Below are 18,511 nucleotides of genomic sequence, written 5' to 3'. Positions count from 1 at the left end.
AATGCTATTGTAATACCATTGTATGATGACATGGTAGCTATACTTATAAGCATAGTGTAAGGTTGGGAGTTGTTGAATACATACTGTACACCTGAAACTAATGTAACATAGTGTGTCAACCATATTTTAAATATTTTAAAAATAAAGTACTTTTTAGAATAGACAAAAAATAAAGACTTCTTAGAATAGAAAAGAAGAGTAACATGTCAGTTAACCACCAAGTCTGTAAAATTAGGTTTAAAATTCAGTTGCTTGCCCTCTATTCCCTTTCTTTTTGTCTGTCTCTTGTTTTGACTTCTCACTCATGAACTGCTGCCTGAAAATACTGAGCTAAGACTGAATCACTCTTTCTCTCTATACTCTAAATCTAAAAGCCAAAATGAGGCAAAATCCTGAATCTAACTCCCATTTGAAAAATATTTCTGAGGTTCACAGACAAGCTACAGAGCGTTCAAAGTAGGATCTCAATCAGGGCATTGTGAGTGCATAACTGATTACTAACTGGATGTCTCTGATATAGGTCTACTTCTAGTCCACAGCCAGGTATGCAGTATAAACAAATCAGCGAGATATGTAATATTCAACTCAAGTGAATACTATGAAACTTACGAATTCTTTACCATTATGCAGTAGATTATTTTCTTCTAGTAAAAAAAAAAATTCTAATGCAAACAATATTATTTTAAAATTAAATATTTTTGAAATTAAATTGTATTTTCAACATTTCGATTGAGTTTCCTACTGTGTATAAGATATCTTACTAGAAATTGCAGAAGATTAAAAAAGATTCATATACCAATCATGGTTTTAAGGTTTTTATAATATAGTAATAGCTATGATAACTATTAATTATAATTCAGAGTAAGTCATTTTAAAAGTTTCTAATAATGTACTGTGAGAATTCAGAGAACATGATCACTTCAAATTGGGTTTAAGGCAAGGTGGAATTTTTTTGAAAAATGGTCACAAATTAGATGTCCATTAGGTTATAGATGACATAGAAAAAGGAATAGGAAAAAGAATGGGAATCTATGCCAAAAACTGGGGGCAGTGGGGAGACAGTTGGAGGCCAGAGAAAATGAAGTGTTTATTACAATGACAAATCAAGTATGCATGAGGCTTAAAGACAGAATATGAGATACATTTTGACTATATCATTAAAGACATTGAATACCAAGCTGTAATTTTTTTTTCACATATATTCATGAATACAACAATTTTACATGCTATTGTAATTGTCAGATATAATCCCAGTCTTGTATTCAGTATATATTTTGTATATATATTTTTATTGTCAGATGGAATGAAGGTGGCTGACATTGATGGAAAATATAAGGAGAACCTACATATTAATTTCTTCTGATACCATCAAGTTTTTATTTTCAATGAAATAGATTTTTTATTTATATCAAAAATCTAATGATCACAAATCTCATTTTACTCCTATGCGTGAGAGAGAAGAGGAAAGTGTTATGATCTTCTTGTGGTTTGACAAATCTTACAAGTCTTTATTTGGTACCTTTCCAAAACGACACAAAACAAGAAAAAAAGTGATGAATCTTGCAATATAATCTATGAAACCATTCGTTGCCAAAGAGCCTTATCATAACATCATCATTCACTAGTGTGAGTTTTAGCTTTTAATTTATATACACATATCTTTAAAGAAGGAAGCTTTTTTAAGGTATTTTTATTAAAAAATAGCTTGTGGGCTTAGTTCATTTTTCTTAAAGAAACATATTGTTTTATAAATGTTCTGCAATTTGCACTCAAGTCAACTATGCATATAGTAATTTTTGGAGAAAGATGATTACATCCAGGAAGGACACACTTAAAGAGACATTACAGATCCCTTTTTCCAGGTTGATCCACCTAAAGGAAAAAAGATTTATATATTACCTTGCACAAGGCAGCTTCTCCAATGAACTGGGGAAAACAGAATGGAAGTCTGGTTCTGAAATTTGTGATGCTACGAGTTTGATATCGAGTGACAGACCAAGAATTTGGAGGGGAGGGGGTGGGGGATTAGGTGAGCCCGGTGGTGAGTGTTAAGGAGGGCACCTACTGCATGAATCACTGCGTGTGGCGCATAAACAATGAATCTTGGAATACTGGGAAAAAAAAAGAATTAGACAAGTAAGTATTTTTTAAAGTTTGTCACATGACTAAAGAAGTGTCATTAAATCGACCTCAAAGTTCAGATTCAACTAATTATGTTGTTATGGTGATTGCTGATTGCTGACCAAAATCTGTGTTCTGATTTTTCTGGTCACACTGGTAGGCATTTGCTAAACTTTCTAGCAGATAAGAATTGGCTGTATGACTAAAGGCCAACTAGAGGAATGAGAGCAGAAGTGACACATGCCACTTATAGGCCTGAAAATGAAATAGAACTTCCCTATAAGTGCCTCCACGCCCATTGCTCCCTTTAGGGACTGGAATTGAGACTTCATTTTACTTGAAGAAGTTAGTCTCACCATTTATGAACAGGAATAATTTTCTAATGCATTTAACTTATATGGTATTTTGGAGTGTATTTGTTATAACCATGAGGCTTACAAATGTTTATTATGATAATTGAATATTGAATATTGAATCAGGTAGGGGAGCTACACAGTTTAGGTCCACATTTATTAAAAAGAACAAAAAACCAAAACTAACTTACAATAATTACATGAAATAATAGAAGAAAATTCCTTTTATTTTTTTTTTCATCATATGGAAAGCCAATCATTAGCATTGTGATTTTTACCTTTCCTAAGTCATGATTATTGTTATGTGATTTTTTGTGGGTATACGAACATGAAATATTAAAATGGTGTATAATTATCTGTAATTATAGCATGACTAAAAGGAAAAAGATTTCAAGGGAATATTTAGGGCCAGTGCATTAAAAGCCAGCATGAATCCATGTAACATAAGATAGCAGCAAAAAGGTAAGATGAATACTCAGTGACAATAAGATGAATTTGAACCAAACAAGCATTTCTTATGAGGCAAACCCTACAAGCATAGACAGTGGCTCTGAGATATGTGCATGCATGTGTGAATGCACTCACACCCGTCCATATTGATTAAGCATATGGGGTTTGCCAAGGATTAGGGAGGTAAAGGAAGAAGGACCAAACAAAAAAAAGACCTGGACCCCAGGTAATGAAATTATAAGGATATTCAAGATATTTTAGTAAAGGGCTTGAATCTTACCATCCCTTCACATATTTAGAGGTTACATGAAGACATGGAAAACTATTGTTTTTTTCTTGTTTTTAAAGCAACATCTAATAGAAACAGAAAGGAATACCAGTATGTAAAAAAAAAAAAAATATACTGATCTATGAAAATCCACAAAGTGGCTGAAAATACTGGGAGGAAAGGAGGATATTGTAAACAGAGAACCAAATGACAAAAAGAGGAGGGATACAGGAACGATATTAAAATACTAGATTTGAAATTTTTAAAAGTTGGCATTCTAGATCTCTCATTTGTTAGTCATTTAATCTAGTATTTCACCAGTATTAAGTCTCTGTGAAAAAGGAGGAAGCATTCTTTATGTATTTACTTTGCAGTATTGTAAGGCAGATGAAGTAAGATAATGGATGTGGAAGAACTTTGTAACCATATAATGAAGTCCTCATGCACATAATTTCCATAGTGTGTGTGTGTGTGTGTGTGTGTGTATGTGGGTGTGTGTGTGTATCTATACAGATATCTATATCTATATCTATATCTATATCTATATCTATATCTATATCTATGTTTTTTTAAGTAGGCTCCATGCCCGGTGTAGAGGCCAACATAGGGCTTGAACTTACAACCGTGAGATCAAGACCTGAGCCAGGATCAAGAGTTGGATGCTTGACTGACAGCCACATGGACAACCCCATAGTACATTACTTAACATAGATTTTGAGTCTTTTTAGAAAGACTGTAAAAGTAGCACACAGACAAGATTCAGTAGGAAGATAGCTTTAGACAATCTCATTCTGGCATTTTTTTAAAAATGAGGGGATGGGGGCATCTGGGTGGCTCAGTGGGTTAAAGCCTCTGCCTTCGGCTTGAGTCGTGATCCCAGGGTCCTGGGATCAAGCCCTGCCTCAGGCTCTCTGCTGGGGGGGAGAGCCTACTTCCTCCTCTCTCTCTGCCTGCCTCTCTGCCTGCTTGTGATCTCTGTCTGTCAAATAAAATAAAATAAAATATTTAAAAAAAATAAAAATAAAAATGAGGAGATGGCATATGTTGTGATGAGCACTCGGTGTTATACTCAGCTATCATTGAACACTATATCAAAAACTAATGATGTAATATATGGTGACTAACTGACCATTAATAAATAAAATATAAATAAAAAAATAAATGAGGGGATGGTGAAAACTGCAATAATTATTTTCTTTGTGGACAACTATATTTCTTGGAAAGTGGAAGATGTAGTCCACTAAATCAGCTTTATTTTTCCCAGTGAGTAAGAACAGTTGTGATATGAACATACTGGAAACATAGAAAGAAAGGTCTTAAGTTAGGAGAATAAAGACAAATACTGTATTTATAAGTATTAAACATTTGAGGGGGGCAGTGGGAGAAAAATGTAAAGATATAATTATATGATATGAGACTCTTAAAGGAACATTCGCTCAAGACAGATGGGAATCTTGAAAATATTGACTCTAATGAAATAAAGTATTTAATGGAGAACTCAAAAGCATGATAACTGGATCATGGTAACTGGACAGGGAATACTAATTGAACTCAGGTTTTAATAAAGGACCCAGAGAAAAGCTGAAATTAGGGCCAGTTAACCACAAAGTATCATGAAGGAATAGCCAACAGAGCCCAGAATGAGCTATAATTTAACAAAAGAAGTGGAGAATTTTATCTATAATAAAGGTAGGATAGAATTCTAGCAAGGTACAGATGTCATGATCTTAACATTTAAAGGCAAGAAGTCAGACATACTGTGGTCTTACTTAAATGTAAACTTAAAAACAATTCCATCTTTTCTAATAGGTAGAAAGTGGTTGAAACACAGAGTATCTTAACTCCACATAGCATATTTAGAACCAGTAGAAAAAGTTACCCCAAAGCAGATATAGGCACAGTGAAAGATGGGACACGCTAGAAGTTTGCAATAACTGAAAATCTGGTGGTATAGCCCAGGTTAAAATTTACATTTCTAGAATGCTTAAGTAAAGGTTGTGTTTTAGTCTCATTGTTAATTTTATAACTTTAATAATAAAAGCTTGAGTTAGAGTAATTCTGAATTCCCTACCGATGCAAAAAGTAGTAATAATAAAAAATAAATTCCTACCAATGTTAAGACTCTTCAGTTCTAATTGAGATTAGGGTCAGTTTATTAGAAAGTAGAGTTACCAAATTTTAACAAATAAAAATACAAGAAACCCAATTAAATTTGAATTTTAGATAAACAATGAATAATTTAGTATACCCCAGATATTTTATCTGGCTACATGACATTTCTTTCCAGTAAATTTCTTGCTCATTTTTTTTTTCTGGGATTAAGTAATAGTCAATGAAGAAATTACCAGCACAGCCAAATCTACTCAGAGACCTGACTTCAGGGATTTGCAAAGATTACTAAATGCTAGAATCCATAGACTCACAAGACTGAAAGGAATCCCTATATGACATTGGGGCAATTCTTTAATTTTAAGATTAGGGAACAATTGGGATTGTCTAAAATGGAAAGTATTGTAAAGTTATTTGCCATAGTTACTGGTTGGTAAGGAGGTTTATGGCATCTCTTTTATTATAGGTGATTCAAACCTTCTAAACGTAATCCTTCCTATGCATGTGGGAGTGCAAAGTAGACTTCTCCAGGCACCATTTAGCTCTGAAAACCTATTTTTAAGTCTTACCAGAATTCCTCTCAGGTAAAATCGCTTCACAGTTTTATGGACTAAGTTTTTCAGCTCATCAATCCCTGAAGTTCCAGTAACTTGACTGCAGATAGTTGTGGGGATAATTTACGTAAGTCTCGTATTCCTCCAATTTCCTTTTCCACAACTTCTCTACAAAATATACCAAGCATGAGACACTTTGCAAATGTGACAAGCCTAGTTTTCAGCCTATCCTTTGCTTAGAAGCTCTTGTGGCTGACCTTTGGAGAAGTCAAAGTAGCAATCTCTAATAGATTACAGTACTGTAATTCATTCTTTGTTGCTTGAATAATTTGTATGAAATGACAGTAATGTTCCTGGGGGGTGATTCCCTGTCTTATTATTAGAGTTGTGTGCCCAGAAGGGGGCATTCTTTAAAAACTTGTGAAATCCTGTATTATGCATGATTTTCTCAACATTGGCCTTTCCATAAAACCAACGTTTATTTGACATTTCTTGAAAGAAACTAGAAACTTGTTCAATAAGTAAGGTTTTATGCATAGAACATAATTTCCTTGTCCAGTCTTCTTTAAACTAGTGGACCTGCCCATGTAACGTATAACCCAAACCACTTAATATAACCCAACAATGATTTGGGTTCTGGGATTCTACTCATCACCCAAACACTGGCCTTTTATTTAGACTGACACACCTTCCTCATTTTTTATAATCATATAAATGGAGACCAGCACAGACTGTATTCTTTTTACAGAAGTACCTTTTATGGGTGAGAGTGCAAATATGAACTCCCAAGGGTTTGGATAGAGAGAGAGAGATTGAGGATTTGGATTGAGGAGAGAGATCAAATATGAGAACATCCTTGCATGGCAAGAAGTGGACAGTTTGGGCTTAGGCACTAGCCATCTAGTTGAGTATTAGAAAATCAGCTGCCCAGCACTTTGACATCTTGGGGGATGCCAGTCTCTTTGGGAGTTTGGAAGAAGGAGAGTACTTGATCCTAACTAACTAACTGCAGAAATAGTCCAGAGAAAGCTGCCAACTGTATTCACTAAACAGTTTTATCCAATGTGAAGTAAAAGAGATAAGTGGAAATCTGAATTTCAATCACGTCACCTAAAAATCTATTTTGTGCAAAATATTATTTTTGTTAACATTAGAATTAGAGTTACATGTTTCCTGCAACTCTGTTCAAAACTTGGGTTATTAATTAGTATACAGTGCTGGCTGCAGGCATTATGTCGCTAAGGCTAAAATGAAGTACCCTTATGAAATGGACTGGTGTTCACATGGAACTCCACTCTCACTAAGGAAGTTTTGGGAAAATTGGAAAAATCAGAATAGGCTAGGGTTTGATTCACAAGCAACAAGATCCAAGGGTTTTGTCAACGGAATAGAGGGTTAAGATGGTTCAAAATGATTATCAGACCTTTGCTCAGAGCTCAGCCAGTAGAGTCTACCTCAGCAGACCCCAGGAGAGACTGATAATATGTTGCTTTCTCTGGACAGATTTGTCTCTGGAATAGTAAGAGACTGAGCTTGGAAGTGCCAAAAGGATATAGGGAACTAGAACAGGTATGGGCTGAAAATAGAATGTATGGAAAGTTGGGATTCCAAAGGCAGGAAATATCGTTTGGGGTCAATCATTTGATTGTCTTTGAGAAGGCACAGTCTTGAACTGGGATAGTGGTAGTGACAATGAAAAAGGAGCAACAATAAAACAGACATAGCAATAATAAAGTAATGGATTAACCTATGTACATAAATTCATGTATTAAAAACAAAGTGAACAAACATTGATCAAAAAATGTCATTCAGAACACTGCAAATGTATGAATATGTATAAATAAAAACCTCAGAAGTCTGGCTTTACAGGGTCTATTTTTCTGTCCCCCCTCCAAATGAAATAAAACCCATACATTTAGGGTACAAACTGTGAATTATCTACAAAGCCTGGCCTTAGACCAGCGCTTAATAAACATTTGCTGAGTTAGTTAATGGAATCACAAAGAATATACCTGGCTCAGATAAATTGTGCATTCTATTCCTGCCTCAAATCTCCCTGTTTCAGGAAGCAGACATTGCATAAAAATGTGCTTAGATGACAGATATAAAAATTACAGACTTTATACAATGTAAAAGTGTGATTGATTTTAAGTTGTATCATTGTCTAAATCAGTATATTTTTGCTGCCTTTTTTAAACCTGTAAAGGTAGGTTTTTGATGAAAATATACAGTAACCTTTATTTCCTTTAGTTACTAAGTGGCAATTCCAGAGAGAGTCTCACTTTTCTCATGTTATTTTTAAAATTTCAAGAAGTGTCACCTACATTGAAACATTTGCTAAATCTGAACTTTCAGAATGCTAGTAGGATACACTTTAATTGGATCTATAAAAGTAATTCTCCAAAGACTGTACCTCTGACCAGTTTACAGAAACCAATTCCGGGTTTACAGAGGAAAAAGTGAAACACTGAAAAACTGTAAATGTTCCCTTGTTCAGCCTGATGTTTGGAGGAAAAACTGAGGAATGAAGCATTAGTAGTCCATTTGAGTGCACTTTATTATTTTTTTCTCTTGGGTTGGTTGAAATGTATAATCCCATTGCATTTTATGTGGTTTTCTTCAGCGTTCCAAGGTCATGAAACTATTAATGCCATGGATAATAATATGTTTACCAGATATCACTCACTTTGATTTCCATAGTAATGATAAACAGGAGTAGATCAGTGAAATTGACACATAACTCAAAAGGATCTTTTTATTCAGTTAATAATTTCAGTATTCCTAGAGAATACAATTTTTTAAATCTGTTTTCTGCTTTGACATTTTTATTTTTTTGTAATGGTTGTTTTTGACCAGCACTAACATTAACAAATTGAAAAACAATACTGATCTGTTATGTTCTATGATTCACTAGTCTTGTTTACTGCTTATTTTGGGTTTTCCTATACCCAAATCTTAACTGGTGGGAACGCAGGGGTAGACAATTGAATAGTCAAAGGAGAGGCAATCAAAATAAGAGAAGTAAATGGCCTTGATAATCCATACCCTAGCTAATCAACCTCCTAATTTTTGAGTGTTGATTGGATTCACAGGCCGTGAAATGGAGTCCTGTAAAGTTTTCCTAACTAAACCTCAACTTAATTTTGCTTCCTGGTAAAAAAACTCTGTGAAGTTTAGAAACCGAATACGAAGTTAGAGTACACCAGAGGTGACCTAGGACCCAAATTAGAGAATAGACCAAGCAGGTATCTTGGAAAACTAGCTGAGTAAGCATGGTACTTGTTAGAAATGGTAGCCTGTACACCTGAGTCTACAACCTGTGGATAAACAATTTTGTTTCATGAATTGTTCATGGACTGAATTACATCAACAGTTTTCTCCTTTGCACTAAGATTGATAAAATTATTTTCCACAAATTTCTGATTATTTTTCTGTAGCATTTTATGAATGTGGAACAATATGAATTTACTATTAGTTTTGTTTTAATTATATTTATCTTTTTGTGACTTTTTAAATAAGTTTTATTTATATATGCATATATGTATAAATAAATGAACATATTAGTTATATATAATGTGTTTTATGTTTATATGTATAAATAAATATTAACATTATGTATATATATATATATATAAAGGTGTTTTATAAATTCTGGTGATTCTAAGGATTTTAATATTATTATTTAAGGTTGAAGCATGCTGGCTAGAAATTCTTTTTTAAATTTCTAACTTCTTTCAAGTTTCTGACTCCTTAAAAATAACCATTTTATTTAATATAGGTTTTTAACTGACAAGTGAGCTCTAGACATTAAAAAATAGCACCAGTTTAACAAGATAAATCTTTTCAAGACACATAAATGTCACCAGAACTCTCAAAAGGCAGCTTTTGCCTTATATTATCCTGTTATGTATAATGTTTTGTCTATCATAGAAATAAAATTGGCTTTTTAATTTAATTTTTTTGTTGTTGTTATTGTTTTGTTTTTTGTTTTTAAAGAGAGAGAGCAGGGGTAGGTAGAGGGAGAGGGAGAGAGATAGTCTTAAGCGGGCTCCATGGCTAACATAAACCTAATGCAAAGCTTGATCTCACAACCCTGAGATCACAACCTGAGCCGAAATCAAGAATCAGACATTTAAATGACTGAGCCATCCAGATGCCCCTTCAATTTAGTTTTTAAGCATTATGTAATAGCCATGGTTACATTTTTGTTGATTTAAATTGGGCTTTTTCTGACAGTTATTTGCCTGGCATAAACTTTCTGGCTCCACTCACATTTTTGCAAATGGCAAGATTTCATTCCTTTTACGGCTGTATAATATTCCATTTTATATATGTGCGCTACACACACACACACACACACACATACATACAAACAATACCACATCACATTTTCTTTATCATTCATCAGTTGATGGACATTTGGGCTGTTTCCATAATTTGGCTATTGTAGATAATGCTGCTATCGACATCAGGGTGCTTATGTGGAATTTAAGAAACAGAACAAGTGAGCAAAAGGAAGAAAAATAGAGGGTGGCGACCAAGAAATAGACTCTTAACTGTAGGAAGCAAACTGATCGTTATCAGACGGGAGGTGGGATGAGATGGTTAAATGGGTGCTGGTTAAACAGTGATGGTTAAACAGTGTATAAGCCCCTGATGTTGTATGGAAGTATTGAGTCACTATACTGTACACATGAAACTAAGATTATACTGTATTTAACTAACTGGAATTTAAATCAAACCTTTAAAAAATGTTTAAAGAAGTTTCTTAAGGTAAATATATTTGGACCTAATGTAAGTGACCAGTGATATCAAACATGTAAAACTATGAATCTATGGACTTCTCTCCTATCTGATAGTTTGTCCTATGGTGTTATTCTATGACTTTTCCCTTTACCTTCCTTTCCCTGGGGTTCAGTTCATGGTTTTCTCAATCTAAGTCCAAGTACCTGCCTCAATTTGTTGAAAGCCTTATTCTCTGAAACCCCGAGCTTCAAGCAAGATTGCTGTAGGGTGAAGAGTTGGTATCATATTTAATAATATTGTATGGTACTTGGGGCACCTTGTTGGCTCAGTTGGTTAAGTGTCTTCCTTCAGCTCAGGTCGTGATCTCAAGGTCCTAAGGTTGAGCCCCATGTTGAGCTCTCTGTTCAGTGGGGAATCTGCTTCTCCCTCAGCCTCTGACCTTCCCTCCTGCATGTGCTTTCTCTCTCTCAAATAAAATTTAAAAAATAAATATGTATTGTGTGGTACACTTAAAGATTTGTCAAATTATGTTAAATGTTATTATTGAATTTTAAAAAACAGGGGAGAGAGATTTAAAAAAAAAAACAGTTGGAGATCATAGGCCATATACATCAAAACTTAAAAGCCATTTAAGAGAAATGGAGTGAGGAAGAAGACACACTTCAAATGAGATTACATGGGTTATCAGGAACAGGGTAAGTAGAAACTACTAAAACTAGAATTGACTGAAGCCCTAGAAAAAAAAATAGGGAGGAACACAGAGTATTAGAACCAAGGCAGGGTGTGAAAGTAATTGCAGAATTCCTCTCTAGCCTTCTTGCAGCTTAATGAAATCCTGTTGAGCAGGTGCTGAGGTCTTCGTATATCAAGATTCCTCCAGACACTGCCTCCCAGGATTCTCATCCTAGATGTTATGTCTTCAATAAAGGCTCTTCAGTATACCAAAAGCTATAATTAATATGTTCCCCCAGTACTTTACTGAATGCCTGCACTGTGCCAGGCATTATGCTAGGAAATTCCTTATCAGTGGTTTGGCCCCTATTCTCTCCTAAAATCACACAAGGAGAATTTTCAGTGACTAGAAGATGGAAGATGGTGCCTGATTCTTTTCTTTGTCATAGTTGTTAATATCATCATCTTTTCCAAGCCCACAATAGATGCTTTAAGTTTAGGGATTTTCTATGCTATCCTACATGTGAAGTGGGGGGGTTCTTTGCTAGGATTCAAATTTCTTAGATGTGTTGTTCTGTTACCATACTCTACATGGACTGGCCACTTCCTAAGAGACCAAACACTGCCTGTATTACCAGAGGGACTTAAAGACCTCTCTTTCTCCATCCAGGCATCCCTGCCTTACTGGTTTCCACTCCAGGATATCTGACATAATCTCCGCAGTGGTTTTAGGCTTTTTATAAATGACAGGCTTCTTTAACTGCTTCCATTTTCTACCAGACAGTGCATCCTCAGGGAAAGAATTATTAAACTAGATTATTTCAGTAATATAGGAAAAGGAGAAGAGAAAATACATCTGAAACTCTCAAAAATTTACTTGCCAGTCTAAAATGGAAGACAGTAATTATTGAACAAGTGACTATTATTGATAAGAAAAATGATTGTGATTATAGCTACCAATTTTACTTAGAGGATTTATTCCTCAAAAATAAACAAGCACACTAATATTTAACTAAATTTATGCTTATCACAGTATCATGTGTTTGAGAAAATAAATGGAATCAACATTAGTGCTCAGCAGTGGAAGGGTGGTAAAATAAAGGATGTATCTGTGCAAGTGTACATACATTGGTATGTATCTACAATTAAAATGATGTTGATATTGATATGAGAAGATTTGCAAAATATATAACTATGCACAAAGTACAGGTTACAGGAGTGCCTGGATGGCTTAGCTGGTTTAGTGCTAGATTCTTGATTTCGGTGCAGGTCATTATCTTGGGGTCCTGAGATCGAACTTCATGTCAGGCTTTATGCTCAGTGCAACGTCTGCTTGTCCCTCTTTCTCTGCTCCTTTCTCTCTCTGTATCTCTAATAATATCTTTAAGAAAAATACAGGTTACAAAGAACCTGAACACAGAACATCCCCCAAATTTACCATTGGTTCTGACTAAGTAATCTAGTTGGTGGGAATTCAAGAGTTTTTCATCTTTACTCCTTTTTGTTGTTGTTCATTTGCATTTTTTCATTTTTTCCAAGGAATGTGTATTTCCTTTTAACTGTGAAAATAAAGCTAAAAAGAACTATTTTGAATTTCAAAAAGATCTAATTGCTTTCATCTACTAAATGTTTACTGCATCAGTCACTTAGGTAGGCACTTTACATTAATTATTTCTGTTCTCACCAATACTTAAAAATAGGTATAATTTTTTTTTGTTTGTTTGTTTCTATTTTCCTTCTTTGTTTTTGGAAGAAGGAAGTATTAATCAGATTGACAGATGGAAGAGCCCTGGTTCCTACTCAACAGGATTGCTGTGTGATAACAGGCTCCTCTCTCATGGGCAGTCTATCTTCCACCCTATTCATTGGGTTAGGTGAAGAAAATCCACCCCCTCCAAGGCTTTTCTTCCCCCTTCTCTTTGATAATATCTTAGTATGCTTGTCATTGATGTTAATTTGGGTATAATACAGTGATGAGTGGAATCAAAAAGATTAAACTGAGAATGAGAAAAGGAAATCTGAATTTTAAAAAAGGAAACTTGAGGAATTTCCACACAACTTGCTGGATCAGATTTTCTGGAATTCTTTTGTATTCATTTCCCAACAAGATCAGACATTTCTCAGGAAAGCAGTAGTATGTTAGGTCTAAACATTTGACAGCACGTTGATACCATTCTTGGAATAACATTCCTTAACAGGGTATCATTTTCTAATTTAATGTGCATGTGAGTGAAGTTCTGCTGATTTTGGAATCAGTCAAGACAACTGCACAGGCAATGAGATAGAGTGATAAAAGTTTTTGTTTTACCTGCTGATTTTTAATGCCATTGAAATAGATTTTTAAAACTCAATGTAATGAAATAGATTTTTAAAGTTTATCACCATCCATTTACATTTCTTTTTCCTTGCAATTTGATGCCAGATTCTTTTCATGTGCTGTGAACATACTATGTTATGATAATTTTTCTCCTTAATTAATACTATTAGCTAATAAATAAATAAGAAAGTAACTTGTATGAATTTAAAGATAATCAGTATCAACCATCCCTTTGAGATGAAGGAGCTAATGACTGATGACCTTTAATATTTTATAAACATAATGGTGTTTATGAACAGCTCCTCCAGATAGTAAAGATAAAGCTAAGTAGTCAACATTGGTTGGTAAAGCATACATTGAGTCCTGAGGCTTATATGCTCTTATAACAGGACCATCCTGAGGTTGAGAATTCTATTCACTTGGTTTTCAATAATCATAGCTTCTTTTATTTCTCTAAGGATTTTCAGTTTTTACTATTATCTAAGGCTAAATTTGTGTTGTACTTCATCTTTTACAAAATAGTACTTTTTTCATAATGCACAGTTTGATTTTTGTCTACCTCATACGCGTTTTGCTAATAATAGTACCCTCTTCTTTGTACTTTGCCCCTTTCCTAACACATGAGGTTCTGCTAGCACCGCTATTCACCAAAAGAACTGGATTGTAACATTACTGAAGTCTGGCTTAATTGGGATGAGTATATAACCTAAGATGAGTGAGTTAGAAGCTTTTGATGAAATATCATATACTGACACTGGGAAATAGAAGATAAGTTCATGATACTGTCTCAGTGATGTCCTCTGCCAAAGAGAGGCCTTTAGTGGAAAAGAATGAGGAAGTAGTAAAGAGAGAAGTAAAGCTAACAAATTCAGAGAATTGATAATGCTTGATTACTTGATAATCTGATGTAGGTACCCCCCCCAACCTTTCCAGTTAAGAAAATATCTCCATATCTTTTTCTTTTTTTTTTTTCTTTTTCTTAAGCTAATTTGAGTTTGGTTCATATCATCTGCAAACAAAATGTAAATTGAGCTTATGAAATGGGCCCAGCATGTGTGGATTTTCACCAGCAAGACCTTGCTTCAAGAAGGCTGTAAGTAAACAGGTAGATAGGATAACCCACTTCATAGGTACAGTCATTCTCCTTCCTTTGTCAACGCAGGATTTATTCATAGGGAGCTTGTTTATAGAGTGGCAGAGTAGGGTGAGCATGGAAGTGATGGTATAGTCAGGGATTCTTTCTCACTAAGACTGACCTTCCAACTGCCACTGCAATTTTTCTCAGTCATTGGTAAGCATTAGGTTTCTGATATGAATTTCTAAGAGATCAGCTAGCTACCTGGCTATCGTTCAACTATATTAGGCTTTATCAGTTTTACAAAAGTAACAATTTCCAGTCTCCAAAGTACTTGTTTTGATTTTGATTTTGTTTTCATACCTGTATTGTTTTTGTTGGGTCTATTAGTCATAGGTTTACCACATATCCTAAATATGGTCATAATATTCCACACAAATAGTCTCTCATCTTTTGATTTCAGTTCGCAGTAAAACAGATAACACAATAGATCAATCCCTAGGTTTTTCATATACCCCACTTATGGTAATAGATTATAATTTATAATTAGCTTAGTAGTGAAAAAAGAACTAAGTCAAACATGGAATATGTAGGAAAGGATTGAAAAGAAGGCTTGCCAGGTGATGGATATTAAGGAGGGCACATGTTGTGATGATGAGCACGGGGTGTTATACACAACTAATGAATCATTGAACACTACATCAGAAAATGAACATAATAAAAAATAAACAAACAAAACAAAACAAACAAACAAACAAACAAAAAAAAAAAACAAGCCTTGAGATGGGCAGAAACCAGGGTAGCTCTGGTTTTGTCTCTAGTAGGTGAGGCTGACTGAGTCTCTAATGCACTGTCATCAGATCTGCTCTTTGCTAGAAGCGGAATTTCTCATACATTATCTGTACTGACTGCATCCAGTTGTACTTCTTCTATTTTTCTTAAAACCATTGAATTCAGGCTATTGCTCTCTCTTTCTCCAGTGAAATTTCCTTAAGTCCAGAGTCTTCCCATATTGCTAAATTCACTGGTCATTTTTCAGTTCACATTAACTTATCATTGATACCTGATACAAATAGTTGTTGTTTCCTTGAAATTTTTTCTGTAGCTGGCTTTCAGTTGACTACACTTTCCCTCTTTTCTTTTTCACTGGTAGCTTTTTCTCAGTCTCATTTACCGTTTTTCCTCATGTGGTTAACATTCTAAGGATAGAGTGATCTAGGACTCAGTCTTTGATAATTTCTCTTCTTTTTCCATACTCACTTATTTGATGATCTCATTTAGTCTTGGGGCTTTTTTTTTTTTTTAAAGATTTTATTTATTTATTTGACAGAGAGAAATCACAAGTAGATGGAGAGGCAGGCAGAGAGAGAGAGAGGGAAGCAGGCTCTCTGCCGAGCAGAGAGCCCGATGCGGGACTCGATCCCAGGACTCTGAGATCATGACCTGAGCCGAAGGCAGCGGCTTAACCCACTGAGCCACCCAGGCGCCCCAAGTCTTGGGGCTTTAAATACAATTATGTATCTGCGATAGATTATAACATTGCACTCATTCGTTCATTCTGTGTCTCTGTAACAAGATTTCACACTTTCCCTCTTTCTGTGTGACTAACACTGACCCGTGCCTCCTTATAGGTAGAGTTATGTCACTACCCCTTTCTTGGGCTTAATCATATGATTGATCAGGTTAGACCAATGAAATGTGCATGGAAATGACAGTTTGCCAGGTCTTAACAGAAGCTTTATTTATTAATACTCTTGCTCTTATTTTTTCATATAAAACAAGACTGGTATATCCCAGAAAGAGATTCTTCCTTCAGGCGGGTTGCTGGAATAAGAAAACAAAAACAGTATACGCAACATGAAGCCCAAATAGCAACTAAGAAGTAATGTGAGTGAGAAATAAATATTTCTTGTTGCAGCCCAGTGAGATTTGGGGAATAGAGTTGTTGCTACTGCAGAGCTAGGTAAAATACCATCAATGTGGTTTTTTTTTTTTTTTAAGATTTTATTTATTTATTTGACAGACAGAGAGCACAAGTACGCAGAGAGGCAGGTGGGGGGTTGTGGGGGGGAAGCAGGCTCCCTGCTGAGCAGAGAGCCCGATGTGGGGCTCAATCCCAGGACCCTGGGATCATGACCTGAGCAGAAGGCAGAGGTTTAACCCACTGAGCCACCCAGGCGCCCTACCATCAATGTGTTAATGACTCCCTAATTTCTACCTCTAGCCCAGCCTTTCTTTTGTACTCCCAACCTACATGTCTGAATGTTTACTCAGGATTTTTATTTAGATAACTAGTGGTCTTCTCAAACCTAACATATCCAAAACCAAATTCTTGCTCTTTTCCTGACATACTCCCAGCCCCTTCCCTGTGGATGCCACACTTTCACTTGCTGCAGCCGGCAAAACGTGGAATCATCCTTGATTCTTTTTATCATCATCCCCACATTCCAATCAGGAAATCCTGTTAGCTCTACTTTGAAAGTATATCCATAATTCTGCCACTTCTCACCACTTTCATCGCTACTGTCCTGCTCTAAGCCACAATTAGTTATTGCTTGGATTTAAAAGGAACCTCCTTCCTTCCCCCTTATTCCTCCATAGCTTCTTTCTGCACAGCAGTCATATTTTGAAATGACAATTTGAAGTTGTCTTTCCTTGCTCACTACTCTTTGTTAGCTGCCTGTCTCAGTCAGAGGTAGGCCAAATCTTTAAAATGGCTTATAAATCCCTATCTGGTCTTCTCTTTTACTTCCTCTCTAATTTCAACCTCCTTTCTCTCCTGTTTACTTCACCCAACCTCACTGGCCTCTTTATTGTTTATGGAACATGAAGATCACTGTCCTCTGAGGACTTTTTTACTTGCTTTTGCCTCTATCTTTTCTTTCAGTTAGCCATATGGTTTACTGTCTTACTTCCTTTTAAATCTCCGCTTAAATACCATATTTTCAGGGGCGCCTGGGTGGCTAAGAGGGTTAAGCCTCTGCCTTCTGCTCAGGTCATGGTTCCAGGATCCTGGGATCTAGCCCTGCATCGAGCCCTGCATCGGGCTCTCTGCTCAGTGGGGAGCCTGCTTCTCCCTCTCTCTCTGCCGGCTGCTCTGCCTACTTGTGATCTCTGTCAAATAAATAAATAAAATCTTAATAAATAAATAAATAAATACCATCTTTTCAGTGAGGCCTTTTCTTCAGTACCCAGTTCTAAATTACATACTCTCATTGTCATTCCCTTGCCCATCCCCTTTGTTTTTGTCATCAGCGTTTACTATTTGTTACATTATAGGATTTATTTTGTTGGTTGCCCCTCTCCCAATTAGAATGTATGCTTTAAGACTACAGAAATCTTTGTTTTGGTCCTTTCTATATCCACAGTAGTCCTAGAATATAGTAGGTTCAATAAATACCTGTTAAAAGAATATGTTGAGGTTTTTTGCAGATACTCTCATATATACTGTTATGAACTGAATGTTTGTGTTCCCCCAAAAACTCATATGTTGAAGCCTTAACCCCTAATGTGATGATAGGAGGTGGAAACTTTGGAAAGTAATTACATTTATATGAGATTATGAGGGTGGGACCCCCATGAAGGATGAGTATGTCTTTACAAGAACTTGCTCTCTCTCTTAACATGTGAGGGCATGGTGAAAAGTCAGAAAATTGAAAGCTAGAAAGAGAACTCTTACCAGGAACCAAATCGCACTTTGATCTTGGACTTCTCATCCTCCAGAATTGTGAGAAATAAGTGTCTGCTGTTTAAACTACATAGTTTATGGTATTTTGTTAGAGCAGCTTAAGCCAATTTAGACATAACACCTTCTTCTTTTTTTATAATTTTTTAATTTTTTATAAG

General features: G+C 35.4%; 1 protein-coding gene across 4 annotated transcripts in view; it reads left to right on the top strand.

Annotated features, from left to right (window-relative positions):
* Positions 1 to 18,511, top strand: part of LOC116585046 (cytochrome c oxidase subunit 7B2, mitochondrial) — a 156,655-nt gene that overhangs the window by 97,485 nt on the left and 40,659 nt on the right. For 2 of the 4 annotated variants that reach the window (XM_032334218.1, XM_032334217.1), the window contains exon 1: positions 14,575 to 14,683. The exons of the other annotated variants lie outside the window; for them this stretch is intronic. The gene's annotated coding sequence lies outside the window, so the exon portion shown is untranslated. Of the gene's footprint in view, positions 1 to 14,574; positions 14,684 to 18,511 lie in introns of those variants that run through there. 4 annotated transcript variants of the gene reach the window in all.

Source organism: Mustela erminea, chromosome 2 (assembly GCF_009829155.1).
Source record: "Mustela erminea isolate mMusErm1 chromosome 2, mMusErm1.Pri, whole genome shotgun sequence".
In the NCBI taxonomy this organism is placed as follows: Eukaryota; Metazoa; Chordata; class Mammalia; order Carnivora; family Mustelidae; genus Mustela; species Mustela erminea.
This window is presented reverse-complemented; position numbering and strand designations above follow the sequence as displayed.